Source organism: Saccopteryx leptura, chromosome 2 (genome assembly GCF_036850995.1).
Source record: "Saccopteryx leptura isolate mSacLep1 chromosome 2, mSacLep1_pri_phased_curated, whole genome shotgun sequence".
Classification (NCBI taxonomy): domain Eukaryota; kingdom Metazoa; phylum Chordata; class Mammalia; order Chiroptera; family Emballonuridae; genus Saccopteryx; species Saccopteryx leptura.
The window spans coordinates 223,176,848-223,195,465 of record NC_089504.1 but is presented as its reverse complement, the minus strand read 5'-3'; the positions used below and the strand labels follow the sequence as shown (position 1 = coordinate 223,195,465).

Here is an 18,618-nt window from a genome sequence, read left to right as displayed (position 1 = left end):
CCAGTGTCCTGTCCCACCTATCCCTAATCAGACCAGTCCATAGGGAGAGCGGGGCAGAGGGAGGTGGAGAATCATTGGAACCCCGTACCGCAGAAGGGCTGTGAGAACTAGGCTTTCACTTGAAAATTGAAATTGTCAATGCAGATAGGGGTTTTTTTGTTTTGTTTTGTTTTGTTTTGCATCCCTCTGAAGCTGGAAACGGGGAGGCAGTCAGACAGACTCCCACATGCGCCCGACCGGGATCCACCAGGCATGCCCACCAGGGGGCGATGCTCTGCCCATCCGGGGCGTCGCTCTGTCGCGACCATAGCCACTCTAGCGCCTGGGGCAGAGGCCAAGGAGCCATCCCCAGCACCCGGGCCATCTTTTTGCTCCAATAGAGCCTCGGCTGCGGGAGGGGAAGAGAGAGACAGAGAGGAAGGAGGGGGGATGGAGAAGCAGATGGGTGCCTCTCCTGTGTGCCCTGGCTGGGAATCGAACCCAGGACTTCCACACGTCAGGCCGATGCTCTACCACTGAGCCAACCAGCCAGGGCCCAGATAGGGTTTTTAAAGAATCGTTTAAAGCCCATTAACAGAGTGAATAAAACAGGAGAAAAGTAGACACATGAAACGGGGATTCACTGCATTGGCTCTGGAATTTTTCAGGACCTAGTAAAATTACCTGTATCCTTTTGGTGTCTTACACTGAAGACATGATATTAAAGGGATAATATCACTACCCTAACTTGATTGAGCTGACAAGTCAAATAGGGTTTGCGGTACCATCTTGCTACAGAGAAGTACACAGAAAGATCAAAGTATTTCCAAAGGTATTATGGAGAATTATTTATGTCTCCTAAGAGATTACAACCCTGTGCTGTTTCACGTGATAGAGACCCGGGCTAACTCTGTCCTGCAGACAAGGAAAGCCTCATGTATTCCATGCATCCCCATGGCCTTCTTAAGTAGAGTCGAGAGAACAAAGCATTTTCTCAGAAGGAGAGAAGTCATGTCTGTCCTCAGGGCTGCTCAGAGATCAAAAGGATCTTTGAGTGGCTTTACTGACAATCTCCTGAGGCCTCCAACTAACATTTCCTTTCATACATGATGAGAGCTTGAGGGCGGAAACCCTACTGTAAACGAGTAAGGGCTGTCTCTCAGTCATGATTTCTGAAAAATATTGCTTCACTCGAAACAAATATAAACACTTCCGGTGTCCCATAGCCTGTGTGACCATTTCCAGTTTGCTTAGGAGTAATATCTCAAACCATTGCTCATCTGACATAACCTAAGTTACATAAATGGTGGTCAAGTGGCATCCTATGTGTTTCAGATGAGGACATGGACAAATAAAAGTCTGTCTGGGCTATAGATACCTGGGGCTGGTCTAACTAGGTACCACGACTGGGAGGCTTAAATGAAGGGGATGCCTGATCTCACACCCTGGAAGCCAGAAATCTGAGGTCAAGGTGCTGAAAGGGCTGGTTCTTTCTGAAGCTGGATGAGGGGGAAGAGGGTCTGTTTATTGCCTCCCCCAGCTTCTGGTGGTTTGGACAACAATCTTTGGTGATTCCTGGGTTATAGACATGTCATCCAAATCTCTGTCTTCGGTGTCACATGGCATCCTCCCTGTTTGCAGGTCTGTGTCCAAATATCCCTGTTTTATAAGGACACTGGTCCTATTAGATGATGGCCCCACCCTAATAACCCCAGGCAACTAATTACATCTGCCATGGGCCTATTCTCCAAATAGGGTCACATTCTGAGGCAGTGAAGGTTAGGACATCAACAAATGAATTTTAGGAGGAGGCAATTCACCCATCACCACCAGGTAACTGTTTTTAAAGGTCTGCCTGATTTTTAAAGAAATCAAGAAGAACCAGTGTCATTACTGGTTTTCTGTGAGTCTTACCTCCCTCAGTTCTGGAAGCCCCTTGAGTTCTGTGTCAGTCATGACATTCAGAGCCGGCAAAGAAGTCCACAGGGCTCAGGTTCAAGCTCTCGGAGACACTTTATGCAGGCAGGTCAGGACATGAGGACCTATATACTTCTCAGACCCACTCCTCTGACGAAGCTCTGATCTCACTTGGGGAGGTCAGCTAGCACTTCCCTCCAGAGAAAACGAGAGGAGCATTCTGACCTATCTTTTTATCTCCGGGTGTTTGTTAAAAATCAAAAAGATTGTTGTGTCTTGAACCAGGTGAATATAAACTCACACCAAATACAGAGGGATGAGATGTTTCTGCAGAGTAACTTTACAAAAGGTTGACCCTCGTCAAGTACGAAGGACACACATGCCCTTGTTAGCCAGGAGAAATTGAACTGTCTCCACACCCTTTCCACCGGCATCTGCCTTAACTGGATAGGATGATGCCCACCAGGGTTGCAGGTTGAGGAGGGAAGCTGGCTTCCTTCCCTCGTGAGACTTTTCTGGATCTCTCCCAGACACAGCAAGACCCTGTTACTTCACAGAGTTCCTTTTACTAAAAGAATATGTTCTATCTGCACTTCCTCCTCTAACAGGAGCCATGCAAGTTCCTTCTAGTAACCGTTTGATTATCTAGGAGTCACCATCTTGCCTGCTCCTGTTCCTTCTCAACCTGTCAGGGTGACCATCCATTGCACCCTGGCCTCCCCGGGACCTCCCCAGCTCTGCTGAACATGAGAACCAACCCCTCTGTGTCAGGCAAACACAGGCAGTCAGTCTCCTGTTAATTAACTGTTCATGTAATACATTTTAGCCTATATATAGCCTAAATGCTCTTGTCTTGTAGCTAAAGCAAAATTTAAATGGATAGGAACCTAAAACAAACAAACAAAAATAATAAACTACACGCAAAAAATTAACTAGTTACTACTTTCTTACTATTTTTTATGGAACACCAGGGAGCATAAATAATGTGCTACTTAGCCTCGCGAGGGCTTCGGCCCTGATTCTGCAACTCTCGCCCTGATTGTGCAGCTCTCTCGCATGTCTTCCCCTGCGTCATCTATAACCATGTTCAAGGCCAGACTGTTTACACCTTCCTAAGTCTCTAAACGGGTCTTCTTCCACCAGGACTCACCTGTTCTCCTCTGGCTCTCTGGAGAAAGCCAAGAGTCATCATTTTCAACAGTTTCCTCTCCTCTCCTCATGAGCCCCCAAATCACACAGATTCTTCCTTTCAAAATAACAATAGTTCCTGCTTGCTGATGCCTCTTGCATTAGGAAGCACTCTTGTCAACCTTCACTGAAGCTTCACTATCACAGCCTCCTGCCTACCTGGTGCAGGGGTGCAGGGTAGGGGCTGGGGGAGGGGGGTGAAGGAGCATAGTCTTTATTTTACAGATGCCAAAGCCAACTGCCATACCACAGGAGACTTGTCAAGCCTATGTCATTAGTAAGCAGCAGATTCTGGCACTAGACTGCGGGTCCCCTCCCACTCCACTGCTTCCTTTGAAAGACCTCTGACATCCAGTGTGTGTGTGTGTGTGTGTGTGTGTGTGTGTGTGTGTGTGTGTGTGTGTGTGTGTTTTCTCACCGCTGTCACCTTAGACTATGCTGTCACCACCTGCCACCTGGGTTATTTGACTCCTAGCTGGTTTCCTTGTCCCTAGGCTGTCTCCATTCAAGAAATCTCACACACTCGAACCACAGAACACCTAACACGTGGATCTCATCCTGTCTCTGCTCTCATGAACCTCCAGTCACTCCTCACCACACGCAGAAGGATGTCTCAAATATCTTTACCATCTTCACATTTTTTCATAATCTTGCCTCATCTTCTCTGTTTGGCTTCACCATGACTCTCAAGCATGAACTCCCCACCCATGCCTGCCACACTCTTCAGAACGCCCCCTACAGGCAAAGTCACATTCATCCTCAATGTCCAGCCTGCTCCCCTTTTGCCTCCCCATGACCCTTCTCGGAACCCTTTCAGTTCAACTCAAAGTCCCAATGACTTCAGTCCCCGTGTATCCCCACCTTCACCTGAGTCCTGGAACATTCTTACAGATGCAGATGGGCTTAACCCCTATCCACTCCATCTGCAAAACTAAAAACTACATTCTCCAGACTCCCTAGCAGCTTGGGTTCTATCTGCTCTAAACCACATCCTTCCAAGCAGACATACCCAGGGGAGACTTGGAAGTGAGAACCCAGGAGAACCCATAGGTTGGGACAGTGATCAGCTGTGGCAATAGCAGTAGGAGGAATGAAGTTTCTGCTAGAATAATTCGAGGGCATGGGTGGGTTTCTCCTGGATGTTTTGCATATACAGCATGATTTTATGGACCTCTTAGAATTTCCACAAACTACACAGTACCAGGTAGCTTATGCAGCATAAATTAGCTGGCCTGATATTTTTGCCCTTTTTATTAAATGTATTGGCATGACACCAGTTAACAAAATTATACAGATTTCAGGTGCACAATTCCATAATACATTATCTATACACTGTTTTGGGTATCCACCACCCCAAGTCAAGTCTATCTATTACCATTTATCTCTCCATACTCTCCTCCATCTTCCCCAGCTCCTTCCCCCAGAAATCACCATGGACTGAATTTTGTTGTCCATAACTAGGAATGCTGGGGAATACGCTATGACACCCCATCAAACACCACCTTACATCATGATCCTTGCACGTAATCTGTTTCTAGACACTCCAGCTCCCAGGAGATGCCTATAGCTTCTTCTGCTGTCACATCCACAAGGAGGAACATGGGAATCATCCCTTGTCAAGGATGCAATTAAGCCATGATGATTGGAGTTGCAATTTGGGGTTGGGGTGGGGGCAAGAAGAAGAGAGTGATCCCTAGGACATCACCCTAAATGCTCCCTGGGAATTCCTCTCTTGGACTCCCTTCTGAATTGTCTCCCTCAGGAAACCATGCAGCTGGGGAGTGAGAAAGACCTGCAGATGTCTCCCATTTGGTGAGGGATTCAGAATAATAAAGAGCCTAGTAGGAGATGGGGCAAGACCCAAGTGACAGGCTACCTACGCAGGTCATGTGACCTGCCTCTGTCCAGACAAAAGAAGTTCTCCTGATTCACTTCTAGTCCAGCTTAACTCACCAAGGATAGGCCTTCCTTAGAGAGATTTACCCCCCAAAGCCCTGGACATAACATACCCTATGTTTTCCATTTTCCCCTTTTCTCATATGTCTCTCTGGGGACCTTGCAGGGTTGTAGGAAACAGAGAGGGAGCCACCAACGAGAAGAGACCCCTCCTGGTCACCCACAGTCATAACTCACACAACTACTTCTTGCTTCTTCAATGAAAGTAGCAACCACCAAAGGGCCAGAGATGTCTTGGGGTTCAGTCACACTGCCTATTCATTAATTGTACAAATGCTTGCTAAACACCACCTGTGATACTTTACCCCTTGAAAAGTTCTCCTGGAGTCAATCTTTTTTCACCTCCTGAGAAGACCTCTCCTAGAGTTTTGCACTTAGAAATCTGGAAATTCAATGTACTCTGTCTTCACTCCATCCTATGGCCTGCAAAAACTACCATATTTCCCCATGTATAAGACACTCCCATGTGTAAGATGCACCTTAATTTTGGGACCCAAAATTTGGGGAAAAAATGTATTACATAAAGTTACTGAACTCAAGTTTTATTCATCATAAAATTCATACAACTTCTCATCACTGTCAAAACTCCCATCCATTAGCTTGTCCTCATGTGTGTCTGATGATGAATCACTCTTCAACAATGAGGGTAAAAACAGGTGTGAAGAAAAGTGGGAAATGCAAGTAAAAATATCTACAACCACTGTATAAGATGCACCATTTTTAGACCTCAAATTTTTTGAAAAAAGGTGTGTCTTATACATGGGGAAATTCGGCATGTCACAAGATCCATTACATTCAAAGCTTCACACATACTTTGTGGTACACATATGCTGAAATTCCAATATAAGAAGAAAAACTGAAAATAAACTGGGATTTTTTTGTTGTTTTGTTATGAAAACAATAATAAAGAATCCAAACCCTATATAAAAAACTGGTGAGACAATAGCGAAGATCTGGAAACAGCCCAAGTGTCCCTCAGAGGACAAGTGGATTAAAAAGCTTTGGTACATATATACTATGGAATACTACTCAGCCATAAGAAATGATGTCATCAGATCATTTACAATAACATGGATGGACTTTGATAACATTATACGAAGTGAAATAAGTAAATCAGAAAAAACTAAGAACTATATGAACCCATACATAGATGGGACATAAAAATGAGACTCAGAGACATGAACAAGAATGTGATGGTAATGGGGGATGGGGTGGGGGGGGTGAGGAGGGGCTAGGAAGAAGAGAGGGGGGGTGGGGAGAGGGGAGGGGCACAAAGAAAACCAGATAGAAGGTGACGGAAGATAATTTGACTTTGGGTGAGGGATATGCAACATAATCAAATGTCAAAATAATCTGGAGATGTTTTCTTGGAACATATGTACCCTGATATATCAATGTTACTGCATTAAAATTAATAAAAATAAGATTTTAAAAAATTATAACTTTCACTTGAAAAAAACTGGTGAGAAAACAACCTTTTTGAAAGAACTACATCAGTCAAATATAAAACAAAATATTTGCATATGTTCAGCCTTATTTTACTATTTTACTTATGATCATTTAGTTACTATAAATCTATGAATCACCAGCAATACATTTAAGTAGTATCAATGAAAATACTATTGCCAGAAAAGCCATATTGTCCCATTAGCCCATTGACTAGACACCCCCCATTGGATGTTGGACAATCGACAAAACATTTCAAAAGGAAAAAGAGCTGAGAACAAGAACGGATACTGCTGAATATCAGCAGCTCTCTGTGAGGATGGAATGTCGGCTCCATGTCACAGACAGCCACTTCTCTAAGCACTTGCTCTGCACTAATTGATCTTTAAATTGGTTCAGTCAACACTCAAGTCTTTGCACACAATGCGTTCTAATTGCTACAAGCAGCTGCAGCCACGCTCAGATCACCAGGGCAGGAGGCAGACAGATCCACCACTGCTCAGTCAGTCACTGGCAAGGGGCATAGAGTCTGTCTACACCAGCACATTGAAAAGCAGACACCGATGAAAATAAAAACCTTTCATTCCCCATCTCAGCAAGGATTAACACGGAAATGCATGGCAGTCAGTGATCACTTTATGACATATGTCAAATCATCATGTGGTGCACCTGAACTATAAACAATTTTTATAAAACATAAACAAATAATAAATAGAACCTCGAATGGGTGTGGCAATGGTGGGGGGGCAGATGATACAAATCAATGTACATTTTCCAAACTGGTTCCCTAATTTACCCCTATTATTTTTTCTGAAATAAAGATTTAATTCTTATTTTTCTCTCCTTCTCCCACCATCTCTCACACCTTCAAGACTTTAGTGATCAGCCAACAGGTCCTTGGAGACTAGAACCTGCTCTTTGCTGTGCTCTAACCCAGGGCTTGGGAGCCAGCATTCATCCGGACTGTAGATGAGTTTAGTGCTAAGCCCATCTGATATGTGGATTTTCTAATTAAACAATAAGGAACAGGCCATAAAATGTTAGAATAAAGCAAGATTTTTCTCAAATCTGGCACTATTGACTGTTTAGGGCAGACTTTTTGCTGTGTGGCTATCATGGGCATCACAGGATGTTTGGCAGCATCTCTAGTTTCTACCCACTGGGTACCAGTAGTATAGTGGTGGTCCCCTTCCATCCCAAAAAATGTCTTCAGAGTTTGTTAAATGTCCTCTGAGGGGAAGGCTGCTCCTATGGAGAAGTACTAGCCTAAAGATGCCACATGTCCACAGATCAGATACTTCCCTGCAAAAAAGTAAAAATAAAAAATAAATATATATATATATATATATATATATATATATATATATATATATATATATGCAGACACACACACATTTTAATATATATATGGTCAAAAAGATTCTATTCACAATCCTACACTTTCTGGATACCTCATCAGCAACCAAACAGAAAGGAAAAAATTTAACAATGCATCTAAAGTGATCAGAAAGGTAACCACAAGAAAACACTTACTTCTAACCTGGATGTCTTTGAAGGGATCCTCTGAGGCTATTAACGAGCCTTTGCTCATGTCATTCACTGTCCATCACTGAAGGCTGCTTGTCCCCCTAAGGAATTCAAGTTTTTAGTTTTACAAATATAACCCATGAGGCTTAGCAGGAGCCAGTCTCCACTCAGTGACAATATATTATGCAGGTCTAAACCATACTTTCCAACTTACAGACATAAGTCATTAGAGAAAAAAAAATTTCCTTCCTTCCTTCCTTCCTTCCTTCCTTCCTTCCTTCCTTCCTTCCTCCCTCCCTCCCTCCCTCCCTCCCTCCCTCCCTCCCTCCCTCCCTCCCTCTCTCCCTTCCTTCCTTCTTTCTGTCCTTCCCCCATCTCTGTCTTCTCCCTCTTTCTCTGTTTTCATCTTCTTTTTATTTACAGATTATTTTATTCCTCTAGATAAACATCAAAGTTTACTATCTAAATCCTAAACTTAAGAATTCTTTTAAAACTTGAGTTTAGCAGTGAATATATTCATTCAAGACAGCAATCTTAAAATTGTACAGTTAAACCTCTTCAATCTTGTTTATAAAAAATGCAATACTTAATTTTAAAGGATAGACTTCCACTGTTGGCTCTTTAAAAAACTAAATAACTAGATAGATCCACACACATGGAAGAAGGAAAAAAGAAGAAAGGAAGGAAAGAAAGAAGAAAAGGGAGGGAGCAGAGGGGAGGGGGGAAACCAACATAATTTGTGAGTACAGTATTTGATAATAGAATCTCAGTTTGGGTTAGGGTGGGAGGGGGCAGAATTGCAAACAAATCTTGACCACCTTTTGGTATGTTAGTCTTTGTAGTATGATTCTGATATTCTGTGACAAATTTAGATGTATTAAAGGATTGAGCAAATACATAAATGTGATGTTGATGAGAGGCAAGGTTCTTGCTGTGGAAAAAGCAATATGCAAATATCAAGACAGACCTCTGTGGGGATAGATTAAAATTAGAGGTATTGGCATAAACTCATATCTTCTAAAATATGCAGCTTGTGTAAGTATGTTTGTATGCATGTGTCCTTGCATGTGTACATGTAGGTAACCATGTAAAAACACACATATATATGTCCCACCTCTGTCCACTGCAAAAGTAGAAACAAAGGCACCTTAGTAGCAATGAGCATGCCTGGTATTCAGATGCTGATTTCTTCCCTAACATAAACTAAGAGTTTCCAGAGAAACAGCTCATTCCAGGGCTGGGATAGCAGAATGTCAAGATGAGCTAGAAAGTAAGAAAGTACTAGAAAAATAATGGGGCTATATCACTAGGACACAAGGATCATGTGTCTTAAAGGAGCTCTCACTGGCCAAATCTGGGACAATTCAAACACTATCAGAGTCAGACCAGGTGGTAGCTCAGTGGATAGAGCATTGGCCTGGGATGCTGAGGATCCAGGATTGAACCCCAAGGTCACAGGGCTTGAGTGTAGGCTCCCTAGCTTGAGTATAGGGTCACCGGCTTGAGCATGGAATCATAGACATGACTCCATGGTCACTGGCATGAAGCCCAAGGTCACTCGCTTTAGCAAGGGGTCACTGGCTTGGCTGGAGCCTGCTGGTCAAGGCACATATGAGAAAGCAATCAATGAACAACTAAGGTGCCACAACTATGAGTCAATACTTCTCATCTCTCTCCCTTCCTGTCTGTCTCTGTCTCTCTTTCTCTCTATTTGTCTATCTCTCTCACTAAAAAACAAAACAAAACAAAGAACAAAAATAATGAGGTAGAATAATAAACTATTGAAAAATAAGAGTCCATTATCCATGCTAGTAACAAATAAATAAGTAAATAGATAAGTGGGATGAGTGGTTGATATAGAGGGAGTTCAGTAGCTGGGAAGTCAGCATCGTGCCATCATCATAGTGAAGACTGGGTCACACGATATGTATCAATGGATGCTACATCTAGAGAGAGTGTTCCAGGAGAAACAGAATTTTTTGTGGTCTACAAATGTCATCTCACTGACTGCTTTTAGTCATTAAAAAATAGTCATTAGATAGCATTGAGATATCAAATGCTACTTTAACCAGGCAACAATCTAAATATCACCAGTAATGGTGCTAGATGGCCACCAAGAGTCCCCAGATGTGGAACCCTGGGGATACAACATCCCCCATAGAGTGCATCCAGCATGGAGTAAATGACTTGATCTAATTGCAAGGAAACATAAGAGCAACCCCAGAGTGGACATGTTCCACCACAAAATGTGGGGGTGCGGGACAGCCATATTCTTTAAAACTCTAAGAAAGCTTGCAGAAACACATCAGATTAAATGAGGATGCTAAAGAGGCAGGATACTTAGGTACAATACCTGACCTTAGAGGGACCCTGTGAAGAGGAAAGTGCTCAAAGGACATTATTGGGTCAACTGACAAAATGGAACACAAATAGTAAAATTAGATAAAACATTTTATCAAGGTCAAATGTACTAAAGTTGATAAAGGGATGATGGTTATGTAAGAGAATACCCCTGTTCTGAGGAAATAACACAGTGAAGAATTTAGGAATAAAATGCCAGGATGTTTGTAAGTTATACTCAAACAGTTCAGAGAAAAGGGTGCATGTGTTATATGCACATGTGTGTGCATGGGTGTGGAAGGGAGAAAGAAAATGCACAAATTACAAAGTAAATGGAGTAGAAATGTGTGTAGTAAAGAACAGAAGTGTGCTCTTTGTATTATTTTTTTTTCTTAAGTAAGAAGTGGGGAGACAAAGAGACAGACTCCCAAATGTGCCCCAACCAGGATCCCTATGGAGGGATGCTCTGCCCATCTGGAGCCTTTGCTCCATTGCTTGGCAACTGAGCTATTTTAGTGCCTGAGGCATGGCCATGAAGCCATCCTCAGTGCCTGGGGCCAATTTTCTCCCGAGCTATGGCTGCAGGAGAGGAAGAGAGAAATAGAGAGAAAGAAGGGGAAGGGGGAGGGCTGGAGAAGTTGATTGCTTCTTTGTGCCCTGACCAGGAATCAAATCCAGTACATCCACATGCCAGACCAACACTCTACCACTGAGCCAATCAGCCAGGGCCTCTGAATTATTTATATTTTTGCAACTTTTCTTTAAGGTTGGAATTATTTTAGAATAAAGCTTGAAAATGACTCTTGTGCCAACTGATGAACCTAGACATGCTACAATGAAACAGCATGGTGTGTGTTGCAAAGGCCCCTTATTAATAAAAACTGCATATCAATGCATCATTTCTGCTATTTAGGACACATTTCATCCCACTCCCCCCCCCCCCCAGGAGCTTCGATTTCCAAACTTTGCCTTCTAGTGGGCTGCATCAGAATCCCCTGGGTTGCTTGTAAACAAAGTAAACTCAAAATAAATAAATAAATAAATAAATCTGATACAGAAGGTCTAAGATGGTGCAGGGAATCTCTATTTTCCCAGCAAACAATGAAAAGAGAAACCATGTTTGTTTGTGATTCTGAGCATCAATTTCTTCCACTTGTAACCACTGCTTTGTGTCTGTGAACTAGCCTCACAGGGAATTCCACACACTCACGCTCTGAGCTCGTGCTACCATACAGACCAGCATGTCACTGTGACCAGCCAACACCTCGTCCATGGCACGGCCAATGTGGTCAGGTAAAACCTGGGTTCAGGGCATCGTCTTTCTGCTCTATAACTGTCCGCAGATTGCTACACGTATCATGTCTCCTCCACCTGAGCTCCTAATTACCCCCAGGAGTCAAATCTAAACTGTAATCATAACCTCCAAACTCCCCCAGGTAAATAAACTAGCCTCACCCAGAAGGCTTTGTTATCCTTCTAGACATCTCTGTGATTCCGACCTGCCAGGTAGCTAGCCTTTCCTGTTTGTTCTGTCCTTCTTATCAAACCATCTTGATGTGTGGAAGAGAGATGTTACCTCAGTTTCATCTGAGCAATTTGTTCGTCTCTTCACATCTATCTGAAACATCTGTCAAGGGTGAGGTAAAGATGTTTTGCAAGGAGAAACATCACCTAAGCCTGCAATTTTCCCTCTGCCTCCTGGGCTTGCCTGATAAACACTGCTGCTCTACAATGCTAAATAATGTTGGTGTGTTTTTCCTCCCCACCAAATAGCTTTCAGCCATCCTTAAAAAAAAAAAATTATTTGTTTGTTTGTTTAAGGTCTTCATTAATTGGTTAATCCTAGATTTATGCATGGCAATGTGAGTATCTTTAAACTTAATCCTTAAAGGAACAAAGGAACAACGCTATCCCCTAAGTCATGAACACATCCCTCACAGGTGAGTCATGCCACTTGGCCTCATAGGTGCTGAATTTTCTGTTCTGTAGTGAAGCAATTTTCAGCTAAAATTAATCAAGGAAATGTCAACAGGCTGACCTAGAAGAATAAAAACTAAAAGAAAATTTTCTGGTTCATGCATACCTGTTTTAAAAAAATAAAACTTTGGCCCTGGCCAGTTGGCTCAGTGGTGGAGTGTTGACCTAGTGTAGATGTTCTGGGTTCTATTCCCAGTCAAGGCACACAAGAGAAATGCCCATCTGCTTCTCTACCGCTCCCCCTCTCGCTTTTCTCTTTCTCTCTCTTTCTCTCTCTCTCTCTTCCCTTCCTGCAGCCATGACTTGACAGGAGGGAGTTGGCCCGGGGACACTGAGGATGGCTCCATGGCCTCCACCTCAGGTGCTAAGAAAAGCTCAGGTGCCAAGCAATGGAGCAGCACCCCAGATGGGCAGAGCATCGCCCCCTAGTCCACTTGCCAGGTGGCATATGCGGGAGTCTGTCTCTGCCTCCCCTCCTCTCATTAAATAAAAAGTGGGTTTTTTAAATAAAATAAAACTTTACTTCTTACCTGTGATCTCAAAGTCCCTCGAAAGCGATAGAAATTTATGAGTGTACATCCAAATCGTCCTACCTTGGACTTCAGGGTGAGTTGTGAAGGACAATACTTTGAATTGGCAGCTCTAGCCCTGGCCGGTTGGCTCAGCGGTAGAGCGTCGGCCTAGCATGGGGGGGACCCGGGTTTGATTCCGGCCAGGGCACATAGGAGAAGCGCCCATTTGCTTCTCCACCCCCCCCCCCTCCTTCCTCTCTGTCTCTCTCTTCCCCTCCCGCAGCCGAGGCTCCATTGGAGCAAAGATGGCCCGGGCGCTGGGGATGGCTCTGTGGCCTCTGCCCCAGGCGCTAGAGTGGCTCTGGTCGCAATATGGCGACGCCCAGGATGGGCAGAGCGTCGCCCCCTGGTGGGCAGAGCGTCGCCCCATGGTGGGCGTGCCGGGTGGATCCCGGTCGGGTGCATGCGGGAGTCTGTCTGACTGTCTCTCCCCCGTTTCCAGCTTCAGAAAAATGAAAAAAAAAAAAAAAATGAGAATTGGCAGCTCTCCTACAGCAAGGGTTCTTCCCATCAGGCCTGGACCAGCACCACCTCCATCCCCTGGGACATGCGTGAACACCCATCCCAGACCTGTAGAAATAGGAACTGAGGGGCAGGCCCTGCAATCTAGGTTTTGATGGGCCCTCCAGGGAGTTCTGAGATCCCCAAAATGTGAATGCCCCTGTCCACCTGCTGGAGATGGGAAGGCTGATATTTGTTTCAGAAACCCTTAGCCCAGGGTAAAGTCAGACAGGAAAGGGAGTTTGTGATTCTCTTCTACAGCCTGCTTCAGTTGAAACAGGGCATTTTAATGACTCATCTGATTTAGAAGATTCCATCATTGTTCCTGTTTTTGAAATGAATCATGGAGAATATCTGGTATACTCTTCAGTTGGTGGGAGGCAGGTACAGAATTACTGATTCTGCCCTGGCTTCAGGACAGAGCTTTGTTGAGTCTGTGGGGTTTCTGAAGGAGACTCACAGGCATCTAGAGATCTAGGAACTCACCCTCACCTACCCTCTAGCTAGAAGCAGTATGTGACCATTAGTGCCCCACTCTATCTGTGTTAGGCCATCTGAGCTTACCAAAACCCTGTGCATTAAGTACAGCATTTGCCCCATGGAGGCAGGACACCGCAGTACAGTACGGCCTTGCTCACACAGCTGATACATGAAGAAGCCAGAATTAAAACCTAGATGATATGATCCGGGGCCCAGGTTTGGCAGTTCACTCACAGCAGATAGAAACTTCATAGGAGAAAAGGGTTCACTGACCAGAAGGAATCAACACCTTGACCTTGGACTTCCAGCCTTCAGAACTGTGAGATAATAAATTTTCATCATTTAAACCACCCAGTATGGGGGACTTTGTTACAGCAGAACTAGAAGATACAGCATCATGTGTACCCTCAGGCTGATGGGATATGGGTCAACCAACATCAGCAATGATGAAAACTGAGGCTCCTAAAACTCATCATGATGGCCTGATTGTCACAAAGTAGTGAGAGGTCAACCAAATAATTCCTGCCAGAAACATGAGTACAAGTTTTCTGTTTTCACTGCAGTAGGAAGGCCCATGACTCCTTCAGGAGCAGTGCGGGGTCTTTTCTGCAACCAAAGAAGAAAGTCTTACTCTTTACTTTTGTGGGACATGACCAGTGTCCCTTTGCTTGGTCCCCCTTCCCACTTAGACTGTAAATTCTCAATCACAGATTGATACCTCTTTATAAGCTCAATGTATGGTAGGCACACAAAAAATAGGTATTATTGAGGATGTTGATTATAGAGATGACGGGAGTAGTGTTGGTGACACTAGAAATTAGCAGTTTCTTCCGGCACCTCCACTTCCCTGTGACAGTCATCTTCCTTGGGAAGCGGATCCATATCCAAATTCTGAAGTCATTCATAAAATTTAAACTCAGAGACCAGAATAGTATTTTTTGAAATGAGACATTTAAAACATCTTGGATAAAATAAAAATAAGAATATCTTTAAATTAGTCATGGGAAGGCTTGCTGGCTATGGAACAACATTTGTTTGATACGTGAGAAGCTGTACAGTCTTGTGTCTTGCGATTTAACTGTCACGAGAATATATTAGAGAATGTTATTTCCATTTTCAAAAGTTATGTAACCAAGAATTTATTTGGTATCTTTTGTATGCCAAGCAATGTGTAATGGAGACTAAAGAAATTCAATACATGGTTTCCGCTCTAAAGGACCTTTTCTTGGTAAGCAGGGCAAGATCTTATTAAGTCAAGAAGCAATAATGGCTGAATGAGGCAAGGTGTTGAATTTTGCAAGACCAAGAGCTCACAGGAAGCTTGTCATCCTTGGAGACAGAACCCAAGACGACCTTACAAAACCAGTCCTGCTTTGCCTGGAGATTCAGTTTGGCTCAGACTATCCCTTACATCTTTGGCTTCTAGTTCGGCAAAGGGAAAATGTCACTGATACTTTGAAAGTGCTCTCAGGAGAAAAGCACAAAAGTATCTTTAAAACATGTGTACTGATTTGGTATTCAGAAGATGTTAAGGTAAATTGTGACAAAAGTTTTTCTGACCAAAAGGACTTCTGTTGGCTTCGCCTGTTCAGCACCTGCCTTCATCTGCTCAGGCTGCCATAACAAACCCCACAGACCAGGGGACTTAAAGCAACAATTATTTCAAACAGCTCTGGAAGTTGATAAACCCAAGTTCAAGGTGCTGGCAGATTCAATGTCTTGTGAGGGCCCTCTTCCTTCTTGCTTTGTAGACAGCTGCCTTCTTGCTGTCTCCTCACATGGTGGGGAGATCATTCTTGCCTCATTTTGTTGGTTTTAAGGGCACCAATCCTTTCTTGACCTACTGAGCTCCCAAAGGCCCCACCTCCTGATTCCATCACATTGTGGTTTCAATATAAGAATTTTAGGGGGATGCACACCCTCAGGTTCTAGCAGCTTCTAGTTCCCTGCTGTTGTTATAACACATAGCTCTCCCTTTGGAAACCACCCCCTCTCAGACCATGCACACTGGCTGAGACTAACCCCACTCATCCTGGCTCCCGTGACTGGCAGAGTCATGTGACCTGCCTCAGGCCACAGTGAGGGGTTTAAGAACTGGCAGAGCTTTGCCTGCACAAAGCCAAGACTTCTCTTGGAAGACGCAATGTTGTACAGCAGGTATCCACATGCCCTCTTCATCTGCCAGTCAATTTGTGAGATGGTTTGGACCTACCAGGGAAGTGTGAATTAATGTAATGATATTAAAAATAAAATTATACAGCGATATTCAATAATAATTCAATGACTCGGAAGGGTTTATAGAAGCATTAGACAGGCTATGATTGCGGTACCATGGAGACAGATTTGTAAAGATTTTAGATCCAGTACATCACCCGATGCGCCTTGTAACTCGGACGGCTGTTTCAGCTCTTCGGGAGCTCACTGTAGAACCCGAATAGGTATAATTACCACCAGGGTGTACATCCCCTACTCAGTGAAGGCACTGAAAACTCTCTATCATGTGGAAAATCATGGCAATATTTTGAATAACGCGTCAAGCTTCATTTTCTTTTCTCAAATACTGCATTTAAATACATATAATTAAAGCAAAAAGTCAAAATCATATTATGTAAAACTAAAAACTTCAATATGTCAGCAAAACATTATATACTTTTTTTTCCTCAAAACCATGGAACCCTTCCCATCTCAATTTATTTTCCTTGGGCTACATGATCTATTTCCCATACATAAACAAAATAATAATAATAATATCAATAACAGGGCAATGACTTCTGCATCGATGTAGGGTTAAAAAACACTAGCCATCTTTTGGCCGTCTCAGGTTTATTACAATAAAATTTGATAAATTAAGTAAACCCTATGGGGAAAAAAATGGTCTTTTTTTTTAAGTTAAATTGTATATCTTAAAATCAGGGCTAAAAAGTCATACTATGTTAAGTGTCCTTTCGTGATGTTAAAAGTATTGTTATTTTTTGATAATGAGAGAAAGGCAGAGGTTATATCTGGTATAGAAAAAACAAGGATCCTGATGGGAATGCTGAGGAAGAATCGCAGGCAGCGGCACTGTTGGAGCGCACTTCCCCTCTGCACAGCCCTTGGGACTGGGGCCATTTTTACAGGCTCTGGAGTGACCAGAACATTAGCTAATTTCAGAGAGTACAAAATGAAACACTATCTGTGAATTCCAATAAGCACCGTCTCTGCAGATGACTTCTCAGAACTGCGGAACTCTTTATGGAGATTTTAGCTGGGATGATGGTGCTTGATGGTGCTTGTAAGTGATCTCGCCCCAAAGCTGTTCATTTTCAAGAATACACTTACATCACTAATTGTTCTCACTCAGAGAGCCATTTAGGGCTCCCAGATCCTCCAGTCCCCCTCCTCCTCCCCTCGCCTTCCATTGTCTATCCTGCCTCCTAATAAGAAGGCTAGGAGGCAGATAAAAGGCAGCTCTGCCTTCCACTGCCCTACAGAATCGGGATATGGAGCTGCAGACGGGGCTCTGAGCAGCAGCGGGCTCCCTAGTAGTGAGCCATGGGGTGGACTAAGACTTCATGGGAAGCCTCTGGAAGTGTAGACAGAGCACCTAAAAATTGGTGACCAGTAATAATTCAACACAGACATGAGTGGCAGCAAGTTACCAAGCTCCAAAGCAGAATTATAAAGCACTATTCTTAAAAAATAAATACATAATTCTAAAGAAAAAAAGTGAATTCTCTAAACATACTCTCTAGCAATTAAAAAAAAATCAACTCTAAACTAAATTACATGTCTCTACCCCAAAGAAAGAAAGACAGCTATTGCTATCTGAGAGTTTGCATGCTCTGAGCGATCTAGAAAGTTAAAAATACCAAAGATGACTTATTTCCACCACCTCAACTTTGATGAGAAAGAAAGAAGACTTTCTTTCCTACTTGAGAGATACATAAATTGCTTCAAAGACTATCTTAAGCAGTTAATATTGCAGACTTTTAAAATTCCAAGGTTCTCTTCTGCATTAAAGAAAAAATTAATAAACTGAGTGACAGACTGAAACCAAAATTTTTCAACAATTTTCTTGTTTTGAGAGATGGCGATTCAAGGTATTTCACTTGGGATCATGGAAAGGCATCAAAGTGGTAAAAAAAAAATGACTATCGATCCAGTTTCTGCTTCTTCAGGTTATATATTATATATCAGTGAGTGACTTATCCTCTCTCTGTTTCCAATTTCTGCTTGGAGGAATCACACTGTTTTGAAAACACTGAACTCTCAGCTCAGGAGGATCGCACCCATTCCAGTGGGGAGTTCCTCAAAGGCACATTAATTAGCCCCACTCTGAGATGGAGAGTGCCTGCCCGCAGGGATGCACGTGTGAATCTGTGGCATTCTCTTAGCCATGTGTTGCCTAGACTCAGAGCTCCACTTTCGGTAAGCAGATCCCAACTGAAAGAACATTTGGCTGAGTACCATCTAAAAAATAATGAATGTTGATTGAGTAAAGTAGTTGTGTTCAGTTCTGAGACTTCAAGATTTAGGTTGCACCAGCCAGCAGGGGAACAATTGACACAAAACCCTAGGGACATCCCTGAGGGACAGCCAGGCTCAGTATCAGCTGGGAATACAAGGAGCGTGAGCCCCTCTGGAGTTTCAAGAGAGAGAACAGTGCGAGGGGGTGAGTAGTGGGCAGACACCATTCCAAAGAGGGCTTTACTTTTTAGAAAAACCTTCCACTTTGAAATATTTCAAACTTACA

General features: G+C 43.3%; 1 non-coding gene across 1 annotated transcript; it reads right to left on the bottom strand.

Moving 5' to 3' along the window:
* Positions 1-459: 459 nt before the first annotated feature.
* Positions 460-535, bottom strand: TRNAV-GAC (transfer RNA valine (anticodon GAC)). The gene has a single exon. It is a non-coding gene; the product is annotated as a tRNA-Val (tRNA).
* Between the last annotated feature and the right edge of the window lie 18,083 nt (positions 536-18,618).